Source organism: Pipistrellus kuhlii, unplaced genomic scaffold (assembly GCF_014108245.1).
Source record: "Pipistrellus kuhlii isolate mPipKuh1 unplaced genomic scaffold, mPipKuh1.p scaffold_m20_p_5, whole genome shotgun sequence".
NCBI lineage: Eukaryota > Metazoa > Chordata > Mammalia > Chiroptera > Vespertilionidae > Pipistrellus > Pipistrellus kuhlii.
The window spans coordinates 19,240,418-19,257,131 of NW_023425551.1; the positions used below are offsets into that span (position 1 = coordinate 19,240,418).

At 39.4% G+C, this 16,714-nt stretch overlaps 1 protein-coding gene and 1 long non-coding RNA gene across 3 annotated transcripts in view; both read right to left on the minus strand.

Annotated features, from left to right (window-relative positions):
- MAP3K5 (mitogen-activated protein kinase kinase kinase 5) overlaps positions 1-16,714 on the minus strand; it is a 156,437-nt gene that overhangs the window by 122,354 nt on the left and 17,369 nt on the right. The gene's annotated exons all lie outside the window — the stretch shown is intronic.
- On the minus strand, positions 2,139-6,731 carry LOC123651415. The gene is made up of 2 exons (XR_006740113.1): positions 3,888-6,731; positions 2,139-3,646 (listed from the first exon to the last, which is right to left on the minus strand). It is a non-coding gene; the product is annotated as an uncharacterized LOC123651415 (long non-coding RNA).

Below are 16,714 nucleotides of genomic sequence, written 5' to 3' on the forward strand. Positions count from 1 at the left end.
GGACAGAGCTGATTCCATCTTCAAAAGTAGATTTAAGCTCAAAGCTAATCCATCATCTTAATTGAAGAGGGACCTCTGACTACCTCCCCTACCCCTAGGTTGGATTCTAGAATGTGCTAATCATGGATTTTCCATTAACCCTTCCTCTGGGGTGAGGCACCCTCAGTGTTATCTATCTCTTAATGCACCTTGGTGCTACAGCCTCCTGGCTGCTAATCCCCTTGTTCCCTCTGATCAGCCACACAGTCTTTTCTCAAGTAGGTTCATTTCTATGGGGCTATAAGCAGGTGGTCCAGGGGTTGAAAGATGCAGACATCTGACCATCCTGCTGCCATCTCTGATTGCATTTAACTCATTAACAGACAAGCTGGACTCGTCTCCCTCAAGCTTTGGTGCCCCGGCTCCTTTGACATTTGGGGGCCATTTTGCATACACTGCCTTTTTATGGAACATGGCTCTAAAAAATGAAGTATAGTAACAAAAAGACTCCTGGACAGCCCTCTCCCAAAAAAGGCTGCGTTGATGAACCCAGGGTTTATAAAGAGAACTCCTGTGGCAGAAGCTACAGGGCACCCATAGACATTCTAAGATTGTGCTGGAAGGAGGAGCCAGTCTATGTCACCACAATGTGGAACCTGACAGCTCCACTCTGATAGCAATGCCTCAGTGCGCAGTGGCATCCACACCTTCTCTGCACAAACCTCACCAAGCACACACCTAGGAGTCCTGGTTGCATGAAGAGCAGCTCCAAGGTCTCGTCCTTACAGATTCATAGCCTTGGCTGCGTGCTGTAATCACCTAGGAGCTTTCCAAAACACTGAGCCTAAGGACTCACTCCAGAAATCCTGTTAGTTGGACAGAGGTGTGGTATACGCATCAGGGACTTTAGAATCAGGTGACTAATTGTCAATAAGGAAGCTGACTTAAGGCGCTCACTCATCCATCAACTATGCGACTTGGTTTGTGTGTGTGTGTGTGTGTGTTTAATGATATGCCTGTGGCTGATACACTGTCACTTTGTTTTTTTCTTTATATATTATGTAATTTTATTTTTGTCCTCATCCCCCCATTGCGCCTTCCCTCCAGCCCCCAAGCAAAGCACAGGCTGCTTATTTCAGCACTGTGACCATTTTTGTATCTCCTTAGAAATGTTGGCAACAAATATTCATTTGCATACTAATGGAAATAAATGGCTCTTTTAATGAAAACTAGTGTAAGCCTGTTTGGATGGAACTCAATTTTTCCTCTCCAGAATGCTAACAGGGTAGTTGTTGGCATACACTTGGCAGTTAATAAATATTTTTATTTTTTGAGCAATTTAATTGGAGCTCTTGCATGTTATAGATTCTCTTTAGAAAAGCTTCTTTAAGTTGGTTGAATAGATACTTTTCTTTTTTCCTATATCAGATTATTGAAAATAGAATAGCCCAACCAACGTGGCTCAGTGGTTGAGTGTCAACCTATGAACCTGGAGATCACTGTTCATTCCCTCCAGGCACATGCTCAAGTTGTGGGCTCAATCCCCAGTGAGGGTATGCAGGAAGCAGCCAATCAATGATTCTCTATCATCGCTGATGTTTCTATCTCTTTCTCTCTCTCCCTTCCTCTCTGAAATAAAATATATATATATATATATATATATATATATATATATATATATATATATATGTTTAAAAATAAAATAAAATGGAATAAATGTAATTATAATCATGTACGTCACTAATATATAAAGTTGAAGGAAAATAACTGGTTTCCCTTCATTTTCAATTTCTCACCCTCAATACACGAACACGCTTTTCAGTAATGAAGTAACACTGCTGTGGCCTAGAAAAGGTTTTTATCCAGGCACACAGAGTTAGATGAAAGGCTAGCCAGCTCTCAGCTTCGGGTTGCTGTGGGAAGGGAAGATGCTGGCAACATTCCCACTGCATGCTCTTTCTCCCTCAGTTTTCTGAGCTGGGGATACAGGGATGCCATGATCCAAACACACCTACAATCTTGATCATGACAATCACAAACCCCTATTTACAAGGTGGACTTTGAAAACAGAATCCCTTTAATTATGAGCTTGGCTCTTGCCACTGCTTCTGCCTCTGTTTTTTTCTGCAGGTATTCTGCGTATTTCTATTGCCTTTTTGGCTCACTGCTTTCCAGCTCCACACAGAGAAAAAGGGAAGACACACACAAGAACGACTTTGTATCTGTGTGTGCTATTTTGCAATGATATTTTCAATAAAGGAATGTATTCTCAGTCCTTTCCTGTAGCAGATAATATCAAGAGCGGTAGATGGAACCCAATGATTCCTTACTCACATTCCAAATTAATAACTTAAAATCAGGTTGATCTCTAAAGTTTTTTTTTCTGGTTTAAACCCTGATTGATTCTGGGATGTCTACTTATGAGACTTAAGTTTGTAGAGGATCAGGCAGCTACTGTGGTGAGCACATCCTGAAGTGGGCAGAAGCAGAGAAACAAGTTGGGAGGCCCCTGCATAGTTCCAGGTGTGAGATGAAGATATTTGAACTGGGGAGGCAGCAATAAGATGGAAAGATAGAAACATTTTGGAGGATCGTTATATGTCTAAAATGATTAGTATCTAAATTCTTGACTTCCCCAATAGAACACATATCCATGGTAAAAAACAGTAGGTTAATGGCCTAACATTTAACTTAAAAAGGTTTCCCTATGTCTATGTTTTAAGAACTAGGCAAAAGGGAATCAATGCAAAAATGTAACATTTTTAATGGGCACAAAAATACAAATATGTTTGTCTGTGATGATCAAAATGATGATACTATATCTGACTATGAGCTAATAGTTACAACATATAAGTAGAACTTAGAGATCTAGGAGTTTCCAAATACCATTCACTAGAGATTTGGCCCAACTGTCTCCTTCGAATAAAATGATCACAAAGCACTGAACATCACAGAAAAAGTACTGATATGAAATTGGAAGCGGTATGCATCCTAATCACTATCCTCATAGAAAGCTGTGGCCCATACAGAGACAACCATATAGCATTCTAATTCCTAAGAAAGGGAGGGGGGAAAAAATCTATGTATCATTACTGGTTAAGAGGGGAAAAATAAATAGAGTATGCACAGTAGCATTCTTTCTCTTTTTTTGCAGCAGCAACAACAAAATAAATATTAGAAGAATGTGCAGAAACCACCCACTTGTTTCTCTCTCCAGTGAACCCTTCAGTATTCCCTGAGGCCTTGGATTGAGCACTTCTGTGGATGATGTCCAAGGATAGTCAGCTTACTAAATACAAGTAGTTGGAAGAATTACATTCCATTGTTGAAATATTAAAATTCTTTTAAAAATTCTTTTTTATATACATGCAAAATCTATCTCTCTTTAATGTCTGCTCATTCATTGTTGCTACTTTTGCTTTCCTAAACCTACACTGAAAAAAAAAAAAAATTCCTTTGAGTCCAAAAGCCTTTAGACATTTAAGAACAACAATCTTTGTATCCCTGACATTCCTCACAGGTTACACATTCCTAGTCCCTTCTCATGGCAATAAGATTTCTAGGTCCGTTAGCATGATTGCTCCAGTCAAGGAATGTAGGGAGAGCGAAGGCCCAATAAAAGGGCTTTCTGGGGTGAAATGAGATAAAACTGCTTTCCATAGTGTAACTCTTTTTTTTTTTTTTTTTTTAATATATTTTAGTGATTTTTTTACAGAGAGGGAGAGGGATAGAGAGCCAGAAACATCGATGATAGAGAAACATCAATCAGCTGCCTCTTGCACCCCCCCCACAGGGGACGCGCCCGTAATCAAGGCACATGTCCTTGACCGGAATCGAACCCAGGACCTTTCAGTCCACAGGCCGACGCTCTATCCACTGAGCCAAACCGGTTTCGGCAATAGTATAACTCTTGACAGACCTTATTGAACTGACTAACCATCAAGATGGTACATGCTGAAAATGTATGACAAAGGCTATGAAGCAGTGTGTGTGGTTAGCTATTAGTAGGTCATTATGTCTTTCATAAGACTGGTAGATTAAAAACAATGAATTAGAGAGTAAGTGGGAGGTTATGAAGTAAAAATAGTAAGTGCAGAACAGTGTTCTGAAATTTAATGTGTACATGAATTACTGGATCTTGTTAAGACATGAATTCTGATCCAGCTGTGGGGGAAGGGAGTGATGAGACTCGGTCTTCCTCAGGATTACCCATGTGATACCCAGGGTTAGGGTTTACCAGATGGCAACAACCATCATGTAAATCCGTAATGGGATAAAGGTGATGTTTTAAGCATATAATGAAATAAATTTTATCCAACATGACAAGAATTGCTAGATAACCCTCAGGTCTATCAGATATAAGGTGGCTCTTTGGGGGAAGATACCATCTATTATCACCATCCAAGAGATAGATTACAAAATGTGAAGTTTCTGGAAAAAAATAAAATAAAAAAAACACATTTCAATTTTCTATCCCAAACTGAGAAATCCTAAATAAAGCAGTATTCCTTGAGTCATTTGCAGAGCTGTGAATGAATACATTTAGGCATAGGTTATGCAATGTTATCCTTTTCACATCTTTACCCAGTTGCCTCTATCCCATCATTCTGCATCAAGAATGAGTATCTTAGCATATAAGCTCCCTAAAAAATATTCAGGTAAAGGAGGCACTTGGAAAAGTGTTAATATTTACCCAACCTGGATCTTAACAAATCTCAAATATGCCTGTATGTATTTACACAAATATGTATTTATTTAGGAAGAAAACAGAAGAGTTTTTTTTCTTTGGAAAAAAATGGGAGGGGTTCTTTATAAAACATGCAACGGAAAAGACATAGGGCAAAGACAATCTGAGAAAACATATAACATGATATAAATAAAGTTATTTTTTTTTAAATGAAGGGGAAATTAAATTTCAGAACTTAACACTTGGCACAGTAAAATAAAATAAAAATCTGAGATTAAGAACTTAAAAATTAAGACAAATTTAAGGAAATTAAAAGTTGAAGCAGTTATTTTATAGAAACTCTCATTAGAGATGAGAAAACTATTTCCAAGAAAAAGGTATAGAATACTTTAAAACCACTTTAAATAGAGCAATGCCAATATATATAACAACCAACTAGTTTCTTACACTTGGTTTCTCCAGGTGTTTATATGCATGCAGGTGTTCAAGAGTCTGAATTGGTATTTATTTAGATACAGGGTGTCTTCAAAAATGTATGCATGCTCTAACAGCTGATAACTCACTTAATTTTCACTCCTTTTCAGGTGTAACTGATATGAATAATGGGTGGGCCAGAAAAAGCTTTGAACAAAGAAAACTCATCCTAAAGTGCCGCTAGACTTTTCTTATGGGGAAGCATAAAAGACAAAGTTTATAGCAACAATCAACAAAGTGAAGAGATACAAATACCAAATGAAATGATTACTGACGTTTGCAATTCCATTGCTTCACATCATCAACAATGCCTGGACCAGAAGGGTCATCAGTTTGAAAACAGGCCTTGACAATAAGAGTATTCATTTCTATAAATTCTGTCACTCCAATTTAATAAATATAAAAATAATAAATAAATACAATTTTAAAATGAATTGTATGTTAACAAACACTGACTTTATATACTCATTCAAAATGCATATACTACATTTTTTGGACACTCTATCTGATCTAAATTTATTTACTTACTTGTTTGTTGATAATTAAGATGAAAAATTTAACCAGTAGAAGAGGTTTTACTCAATGTCTTTCATATATAGTTATAGGCAAATTACTGACCTTAGATAAGAAAATAACAGTGAAATAAAGAAAATTATATTATATGGTTGAAGAGTTATAAAATATTAAAACTGACTTACTAATTACCGGAGCCCCACTGCAGTACATGTGAAGGTCACCAGTAAAAATACAATCATTCCACCTGATTGGCAGGTGCTACTATCTCACATGAATCTAGACTTTCATGTCTCGGGACCATTGCCATACCCACGGCTAGAAGACTCCGTTTGGCACATATGCAATGCTCATTCACCTTCCAAAAGAATGAGCTCAAACCTGACCTCCTATTAGATCTTCTGTCACCAACAGCACAAAGTCTAGTTTGCAATTACTGTGAACTTAGATTCTGGCATTTATCAGTCTTATCCAGTGGGATGTGAGCTTTCAGGCAGAGAATAAGTCAAATTCATCCTGCACCTTAGAAGCCTACATGGATGTTGACTGAGTGACAGAGTGAGCAATGCTGGAAGGCAGAGGCCAGGGAGGAAGGTGGCTGCTGGAGGATGTCCTGCGCAGCATTCTTCCATCCAGTCAGTACTCAGGGAGCTGTTCCATGCTGCTCAGAGTGAGCAGCTGAATTAGTAAACCACCTACTGATGCTCCTTATAAACGTATCTTCTTCCAAACTATAAACATGCAAATGCCCTGCCCCAACATATTCATCAAAGCAGAAATTAGAGACAAGGTATGGTCACCTTCTCTTCATACCCCATTGAATCTGAGGAACGTCACAGCCTGCTATCACTTCAGTTTTTCATTAGCCAACACTGAATGGTGCAAAAGTAGGTCCTACAGGCCTCAGAGAGACAAGAAACACCTCTTCTCATGCTGGTTAGGTGTTGCAAAGAAATGCTGGGGACCAATAGTTCTCCTCAATGATGGAAGGGTGAGTTGTTAGACTTCACGATGCACTCAAGTATTTTTGTTGTTAAAAATAATTTGTCAAGTTACCTCTTTAACAAGATCATGTGGCATTTTTTTTTTACAGAGAGGAAGAGAGAGGGATAGAGAGTTAGAAACATCGATGAGAGAGAATCATCGATCAGTTGCCTCTTGCACACCCCCTACTGGGGATGTACCCGCAACCAAGGTACATGCCCTTGACCTCATGTGGCATTTTTAGATAGATTTAGAATCTGTTGCTCTTAACAGCTATTTCTGAATTTATGCTAAAAAATTAAACCTTACCCCTCAACCCCCCAGATTTATCTTTGTTTTCAGTTGATGGGGGAAGTCTTAAAACTTGTTACTATCTATCATCCTCACACATTTCCTTTTCTTTCTCTTTCTAAAACAGGCAATTAAAGCCCCAGTGTTATAGGTGGGAAGCTCTCCATGTCCCCCAATGGTTGAAGGGGAAAGTGGGAGGCTTGCACTGTCATGAGAAAAGGAATTTTCTGAGACTCACACAGGAGAATGAGTGGCATTTATTTGTATGGAATAAAAATCCCTGACTTTCCAAGCTCCCCTCTCCCTCTTCCCACCATGGAAGAAGTGCAGCTGTGTCCTCAGTAGAGCTAGAAGCTGCTCTCTAGAGTTTCCATTCCATGTTGATACAGTCCAAACCAGCATCAGGCTAGCTTAGCTTGTGTTCCTAGCTACAGTCCAACTGTCCATTGCATGAGGTCTACTAGTACATGACTGTGAGTCATACAGCTTCTAGCAGCATGGGTGAATGCAAGGAAGCAGGAGCAAAACTAGAGGAATAGAGAGGAACAAGAGCAAGGGAATTACTTTATCTTGGGATTTTAACCTTCTAATATTTTGTGTGTGTGCAGTGGCCCCACCCTCTGTGGCCAATGATCTCTGTTCCAGGTTAGACTGACAGGCACCTTCCTACACCACCCCAACTTGACTGCACATGCATCCATCTACTCTTAGTTGGACCCCTTCCCCCAGTGGTCTGTAGGAAATGGACTGGTGGTTCCCTGGGGAGTGTGAAATTGCAGTTTCCTTGGTGAAGCTGTCCAGGTGCCAAGCTTATAATGTCTGGCCTCCCTTTTGCTCCTTTCGTATTATTAGTAACTAGCTAATTTCAACGGTAACATTAATTCCCCAGTATGTTTACACAACTGTCTCCTGCCCCGAGGGATCAACTACTAAGTGCAAAAGATTCAGTATTTTAGTGATGTTAAAAGTTTTATATTTTCTGATGTAACTTTCCAACTTTGCTTGTCAAAATGACTAAACAGAGAATTTATTCCTCTCTTTGGGGACCCTTGTTGGGTCAAATTTTCTTATGACTTCTAACCCCAGTGAGTGCATTTCATTCTTTTTCTGTTTCGGTTCCCTCTTCTTCCCTGTTTAGTCTTTCCAGAGCAGCATTCCACAGCTCTACATCAAGCGCTCTGCTGAAATCTGTGCTTCTCCTAGGGCTCTGGCTGCTCCTTTGGCTTATGGTTTTACCACTTTCATTCAGGTGACCCAAAGGCCTGCCATGCTGAATCTTCCCACACATGTCAAGCATTTATTTGGGGATTACAACAATATCTCTCTGGAGTTTAGAGTACAGATTAGTGAAAGGAACCGAATTCCATATTGTATTACTATAGCCCATGGGAATTTATGAGAGGTGGAATTTACTAACATTAAAGAAACATCAAACAGACACTAACAGTAAGTATGTTAAAGACAGTTGTGAGGGCGTTGGCCAAATATAGTAATGATTTTCACAAAGAAGCATATTGATAGATAAAGACCTTCCTTGTTTCTTCCTTACAAGGAGCATAAAAATACCACATGCCTCTGAATATAGAAATCTACTGGCAGTTATAGGCCACAGGTGCTGAATTAAACACTCCTTCCCCACTCCATTCAACAGTAGACAACAATGTTTTAAAATGTGAGCTCAGCTTAGAAAGACTGTGAACACTGCTCAGGAAGAAGACAGTGTGTTGCTATGTTTCTTGTTTGCTGGCACAAAGTATTATTTCCCAACCCTGGCTGCTAAAGAAGGGATGTGGTTATATAGAAAGTAGATTTTTAGGGTTGCATTCTTGTAATCTAACCCACTAAACATGCAAAATATCAAAAACACACTGACTTAAAAGAATAAAGCAAAGCCACTCCTACTCTCAGAAGGTTGCCACCCTAGAAATAGAGGTGAACTTTCAGTTTGATTACACTTCCACGGAAACCCAATGACCAAGTTTTGATATAATTTTTTTAATCGGGTATTATTTTAAAGTCATCTTAATTTAGTTATAGTTTGTATTTTTCTCAGTGACCTTCATAACTTCAAATAAATATTTGTACATTCATGCCCTGCCTCTCTCCATTTCTCCTTCTCTAGCCCTCCCTCTTTCTATCCTGCCAGTTCTCCTTCCCTCTCTCCCTCATTCATTCAAGCATTCCACAATTATTTAGCACGGTTCTAGGCACTGGTGCTACTGAGATGATTAAACAATAGTCTCTGGTCTCAAAGGCTTCTCCAGAGAGGGAGAAGGATTTTAAACAAATGGATTATAATTCACATCGATAAGGGCCTCTGCCCTGGGATCTTATTTTCCTTCATGGTATGTATCCCAACAAGGAGTTATTATTTGTTTATTGTCCCCTTAGTTATTAAGTGACATTTTTCTAAGACACACTGCAGGACCCACTAATGCTATACATGAAAGCAACTACTTTTTAAATGTTTTCTTTATGTGGAAAGCCTATATTTAAATAAATCTGAGTCATCAACCCATTAAAAACAATAATAGAGGCCTTTATTGCCTTTTTTTTCTTTCAAATAAAAATGAATGCACTAAATGTTTATTCACTCTTCCACAAATATCCTCTTTTATTTTGTTCAGGCATCTGTGCTAGTTCTGTGTGAAATACAAAGATAAATCAGACCCCAGAAACTTACAATCATAAATAATGCTGAGGCTCATCTGACATTTCTGAAATGCCACAAGAGAGGCAAAGAAAACCCATTTGCAGGTAGATGGTCCTTCAGTATCGATCAGGTTGGAGTGTGCTCTGCAGTAAAGGAGAATGTGGCCCCGGGGAGGGAGGGAGGTGTTTCAGGTGGATTGAAACCAAGGCAGCAGGGGCAGAGAAGCAGAGAAGAGGAGGGTGCACATCAGAAGTGGCAAAGAGATAAATTCTATAAAAACGATAGAATATTAAAAATTTTCAGTTTGAGGGTGGATCTTAGCACTCCATTATCCATGCTTAATTGGCAGAAAATGGGGACCCATCAAACTTATTTCATTGCAGTGTAGCATGCTCACAGTAATCCTTTGGCAGAATACCCATGCACCGAATTAGAGGAAAGCAAATCCACAGGGGAGAAACTCAAAGAAGGTCATAAATGGCATAGGAAAAAAGGATTAGTGATGACAGGGAAAAGTAAGAGAAGGAACAGGGTTGAGACATTCCTGAGGTCCATTTGTAAGATCTAGAATTCTGTGGATGTTAGGGAACCCATTGTTTTACTCACTTATTGCTCATGCCAGAAATCTAAGGGCTATCCTTGAAATCTCCCTTTCCTCCCCAATCCTCACAATCCTGACATCTGGTTAATTCTACTTCCTGTTGAGTCAATTTACTTCTCCACATCTATATTGTCGATCTGGCCTCCTAATGCATCCTTCTCCATTTGCCACATGATATTCATGTTTCTTTAAAAAAAAAAAAAAATGCTAGACTGATAATGGCATTCTCCTACCTGAAAAACCTTAATGGCTTAGGAGGCTAAAAGCCCTTAACTTTAGTCTCTCCTATCCTGCTTCATTTGCTCCTGCCTCCTTCCCCAGCCTCTAGTCTGGGTGACTGAAAAGAAAATACCACCACTAATAAGCAAAGAGACACAGGTTTCAGAGGGAAGATGACCTTAAAATCTGAAATTAAAGGAGATGTTCATTCAGTGTATTATTGGAAATGAAGCTGACACGGGAAGAATGGGAGGAAAATACATATTTGAAAGTAATTTTCATGGATCTGGCATTAGGCATAGTAATCAGAGAACTCATTTTATAGAGACTTCTTTTCATACCTTGAAATAACTGAATACATTTTAGATATAAAATAGAGAACATAAAAATGAAACCATTCATGTGTAAAGTGGTATTATATAAAAGCCGTGGTTGGCAAACTGCGGCTCACGAGCCACATGTGACTCTTTGGCCCCTTAAGTGTGGCTCTTCCACAAAATACCACGGCCTGGGCGAGTCTATTTTAGAGAAGTGGCGTTAGAAGAAGTTTCAGTTAAAAAAATTTGGCTCTCAAAAGAAATTTCAATCGTTTTACTGTTAACTAATGAGTTTGCCAACCACTGTATAAAAGTATTAGAACTAAAGAATAGTGTTTGTGAAAATAGCTGAAGCTTATTTTAACACAGGCATCCAATGTAAGACTTTTATATAAATACTAGAGGCCTGGTGCATGAAATTTATGCACTCAGCAGTGGGGGAGGGTGTTCCCCAGCCTGGCCTGTGCCCTCTCATAGTGCACAGGCCAGGCTTTATGCTTTAATAATGTATAGTCAATAACCAGGATTAAATGTATTCTGCCTTGATTAAAACTTAGTCCCATTGAGAATTATATTTTGAGTTTTTGCATATCTTACATTCACAATAGGAATCCTGTTTTTGCCTATGTTTCTATATGCCAAACATTTATTAAGTATAGTCTTTTGAAAATAAACTTCTTTATGCAACCTTATTTACTCTTTCATTCAATAAATATTTATTGAACAAGTAGTATACACCAGCCCCTAGGCTGATCTATAGGGGCAAAGGTAAGTAAGAAGATTCATGAATGTGTTGATAATAGATAAGGATCAGTAATAAAAACCCATGTTGTACCTAAAGAATATATGATCCTAAGAAGATATTTAAAGATATTTAATATAAAATAGACTTTATATTAAAACTATATAGCAAAAAATAGTCAACAGTAATTATATATATATATTTGTCATCAGCCAACTTTTTTTTCTTTCAAAAACAAAGGACTCAAAAGCAGTCAAGACTAGTAAATCTTAAATTTTAAAGTACATGTCATTTTAATATACTACTTAGCTTTCCTTTTTGACCACAAGCAACAACTGCAACAAAAGGCAGAAGAGTTTCTGAATGAAGCTGTTACATGAGGTATTGCTTATAAAAATGTACAAAATCATTAACTCACATAGGTTCAAGGAATTTAGTTAATGTCATTATTTATTAAAATGTATTGATTCAAGAAATACTTATTGAGCACCTATTACTTGTAAACAATGGGGGCACAAAGATGAAGAAAACTGACCTTAACCTTATAACAAAATAAACAGCCTCAGTAGGAAGGTCAGTCATTCAAATGCAGAAGAGGCAAGCAGTTGCCCTTGGGGACAGACAGAGGAGGGAGTCACTAGGGCCTGGGTAGGAATGCTTTGGAGGAAGAAGATTCACAGAGCTGACCAGGAGGAGGCAAAATAGTTCTCCAGGAAGGGAGGGGAGTCAATTCCAAGCAGGAAGGAGCATAGAAGAATCTATCCCATTTCCCAAAATTTGTGCCAGCAACTATCATCACAGAAAACTACAGAACTTGACAGGGGAAAATGGAAAAAGGAATGTAGAATGACATTTGTGCACAAAGATGGAGAGATCCTGAGCTTGAATTATTAGGGAAAGGCAAGCAGTCTCATCATAGCACTTGTAAGAGGTGGTTCCCAATGAGGTGGATGGATGCCAAGCAGACTGCTCGTTGTGCAAACAAGTTGTTTCCTCCTATAGTTGGTCAGGAGCCCTAAGCAAGAAACTGCGCTGATCAGAAAGCCATTTCTTAGCAGTTACACATCCCCAAGGAGAAGGGATGGAGAAGAAAGCCAGAAGGGTGAGCCCCAAATAGCCCTCTTGATGAATATAATAAGGTATATACAAGAAATGCATTTGGAGAAGACTGGCTCAGCTAGCAATTCCATCAAAAAATAAAGATTACTACAGTGTCTTTGTTCACCAACAAAATATTAGAAAAAGAAAATCAAACAATTTAAAAATTAACTCTTCAGCCTCTTCCCATTTAAAATCCATGACCTTTAAGAAAGCCATGCATATATTTTTTTTCCTTTCTACTTGTAGCAGAGGAAAACACTATCAGTTTGGGGCCAGGGAAAAATCAGTAAAGAAAATAAATACCGATGGCCCAGGCAGAGAAAAGTTGGAAGTGATGGGAACGGGTATAGAAGCTGAGCAAACAGAACAAAAGTGCTCCTGACTTGGTATGGTAAAAGCTGGAAACATGTGGTTCACCACGCAGAACCAATACTTTTCCCAAGCATAAACAGTACATTGGATAGGATACCCAGCCAAGAACTATCTGCCGATATTTGCACATGACTCTCAGGTGTCCTGTGGGCAAAGATTAGGGAGAGAGTTTGGCTCATGCTTCTCACAGTTCAGCAGTCTATGAACAACACAGATATAAGACAGAAAAGGTGTGTGAGGGTAAGACAGGAGTAGGGCTTAGGTCAGGAAAAGCACAAAAAGCAAAGTAAACTTCAGGTTGAATTTCTAAAGCCTAGAATTAATCAAGGGGGAAGTACCAAGGAAAATTAAACAAGAGAAAGTACCTCCTGTACTCTGTCTTTATCTCTCTGGAAACTCTCATGCTGGCTGTAAAACCCTCTGTGGAAAGGCAGGTTGCCTGCAGATTAAACCAGCCCATGAACCCCATACTCATGTTTGCACTTGATCCTCAGGGAAGGCCATTCCACCTTCACTCAACCCAGCCTGCAGAAGTCTGGGTTAACGACCATTGCTACCACCTAGTCCTCCCTGTGGCCCCTATCCTTTGCTGCCTCACCCTCTGACAGCTAAAGAATAAAAATGACAAGTTCTGTCCATTCCCAAGGCTGAGATGGGGTAGGGAGTCTTGGATGCTGGTTAATTTGCATATTTTTAAAAATGACAACAATTTCCACCTTTTTCCATAATCAACAAAGATGAAGTCTTTGATGTATAAACAGCATCTACACAAAAGTATCCATTGTCTCTCCACTTCAAGCGACAGCCATTGTAAATCTTAAGCTTTTCTCTCTCTACTCAACCATCTAATCCCATTTAACCAAAATATGTGGGGAAACAGGTCAGCTTTCAGGCAGATGTTCTTCTGTTGGCCAATGAAGTAAATTTTCTACCAGTTTTATTTGTTGACACTAAAAATTTATAGAGGAAAAAAAATTCTTCCATGTAATGCACATTCTTGCTGAAGCTATTCCAGTACCTTCCATTTTGAGTTTCAGTTGCTCCTTTCTGAAAATCTAATGACTACTCAAGGCCAAGGAGTGTTTCTCTCCATGACTCAGTTACCAGGTGGAAGGGTGCATGCAGGGAGCTACTGACTTGCTGATGAGCAGTGTCCACATGTTTACACCTACACGATCTATAGAAGCATGTAAGAACACTCACACTGTGGGACAGATGTTTCCAAAGGTGGCCACCATCAATCCCTTACCCCCCTGTATGAATGTGCCCACTTCACCACTGAGTTAACCTCCCTCTCCTTGAAGGAGGTTCACAGTTGTACTGTGACTGCTTTGATCAACAAAATGTAGCAAAAGTCATATTCTGAGAATTCTGAGATTAAAATGTAAGAGAGCTGACAGTTTCTACTTCCTTCTTTTTGCAACTCTCATTCATAAGTCACCTCCTCTCAGAATGCAAACAGCACGTGAGAAAGCCAACCTGGCCATGCAGAGAGGCCAGAGAAAGATAACTGAGGCCCCTGCACATAGCTTGTCTCAACATCCAATCAGGAGAATGAGCCTTCTTGGACATTCCAGCTCAGTCCAGTCCCCAGGTGACTGCAGCCCAAACAACTTTATATAACATGGAAGAACCACACAACTGAACCTAGGCAACCCACTAAGCTATGAGAAATAACAGGTTGCTGCTTGAAGTCACTGTATTTTGTGTGGTTTATTATATGACCAAAGAAATTGAAACTCAGACCTCCCACAATAATAAACACTGTGAATATACACTGAGTGGCCAGATTATTACATCAGTACTTCGTTGGGCCACCACTTGCCTTCAATACTGTGGTGATTCTTCTTGGCATTGATTCCACGAGATGTTGAAAGTTGATGTGAGGAATCTGACACCATGCCTAATGAATAGCACTGTCCAGTTCTGTGAGATTGGATGGTTGTGGAACCAGCTGCCTAATGGCTCTTTTAACTTCATCCCACAAATGCTCAATTGGATTCAGATCTGGTGATTGTGGGGGCCACCTAAGCAAGGTAAAGTCTCCCTCATGTTCTTGAAACCACTCCTGCAGAATACGAGCACCATGGCATGGCGCATTGTCTTGCTGGAAGAAGACATCTCCATTGGGATATGCCATCAACATGATAGGATGAGATCAGCAGTGATACTTAGGTATGTTGTGCTATTCAGACATTGTTCCACACGAATTAAAGGGCCCAAATCATGCCTCCCAAAAACATGCCCAAACCATAACAATGACCCCACCAGCTTGAAGGGTTGTACTCATGCATGTGGGGTGCATGCTATCATGTTGTTTCCTCGAAATTCTCATTCTGTCATCTGCATGATGCAACTGGAAACGTGATTCATCGGACCACATGACTTTTTTTCCAATACTTAACTGTCCAATCCTTGTGTTCCTGTGCAAATTGGAGACGTTTTTATCTGGGTAACTGCAGACAGCAAAGAGGTTCTAACATGCCTTTGGCTTCCATGTTCCATATGATGCAGTGTACGGCTAATCTGCCTACAAACATCAGGTGGTCATAATAATCTGGCCACTATATATATGTATATTCTCACTTAATCCTCAAAACAATGGGGAAATATAGGCTTTCTCATTACAGAGGGAATATGTTAAAGGCAGAACTGAAACTCAAAGCAAACCTCATAACCCTAAAGCTTGTGTTCTTCCCACCACATCTCTAAAGCTGGGACATGTGAACGCTGTAGGGTTACATTGCAGCTCTCTGGAAATATGTCTCTTTGCCATACATGCTTCCAAGATCTCCTCTCTCTACCACCACACCACTAGATACCCAGGCAGTGGAGAACTTTTTAAATAGTCTGAACAAAAATTCGGAGGTCATCATTAGATTCCCCTACTCACAAACACACACAAAAACCAAAAAGTACACCTAAAAGCCTTTGGTACATTCATTCATGCATCAGATAAGGTACTGAATTAGCCTCTAAAATCCTTTTTGTTTTACACTTTTAAAATTTTCTATTGCAGTTTACATTCAATATTATTTTGTCTTAGTTTTGATAAATAGCAAAATGGTTAGAAACTTATGTACTCTACAGAGTGCCACCCCTGCTGCTTCAAGTACCACGTGGCCACATATATAGTTATCACAATATTATTAACTGTGTTTCCTACACTGCTATTTACATTCCCATGACTGTTCCGTAACCACCAATTTGTACTGCTTAATCACTCCACCTTTTTAAAAGGCCTTTTTGTTCCAACAGTTTGTGACATCTCAGACACTGTACCAAGTTCCTTACATGCACGATCCTATCTACCTTCTCAATAGGCCTATAAGGCAATGGCTGCTTGACCCCATCTTACAGATGAGAAAACTAAGGCTTAGAAATCTAAGTAAGAATATAAAACCTAAAAGTGACAGAGCCAAGATTCAGACACAGAGGTCTGTCAGATTCAGAGTCCACTTTAATCACTACAATGTATGGTTGCCCTTACATTGCTAAGACATGATTTTTTTCCCTTGTCCTCTGATCACTGGAGATCTGAGTCCCCAGTGAGAACATGCTTAGATTATCTAAAATCCAAGAAATAGTTCTGAGGTGAGCAAGAATCATCTGGCAAAGCAGAAAACCACAGATGCTACAAGTGAAGGCAGGAATCAAGTCAACCCCCACCCGGCTTGCAGTCAGAGACAGATTGCATAAACACCTCACTTGCAAATCCGCACCAACTGTTCTGCAGAATAAGTTTCCGAGTTGAAGCTCTAGTTTCCCTTTCAAAACAAGG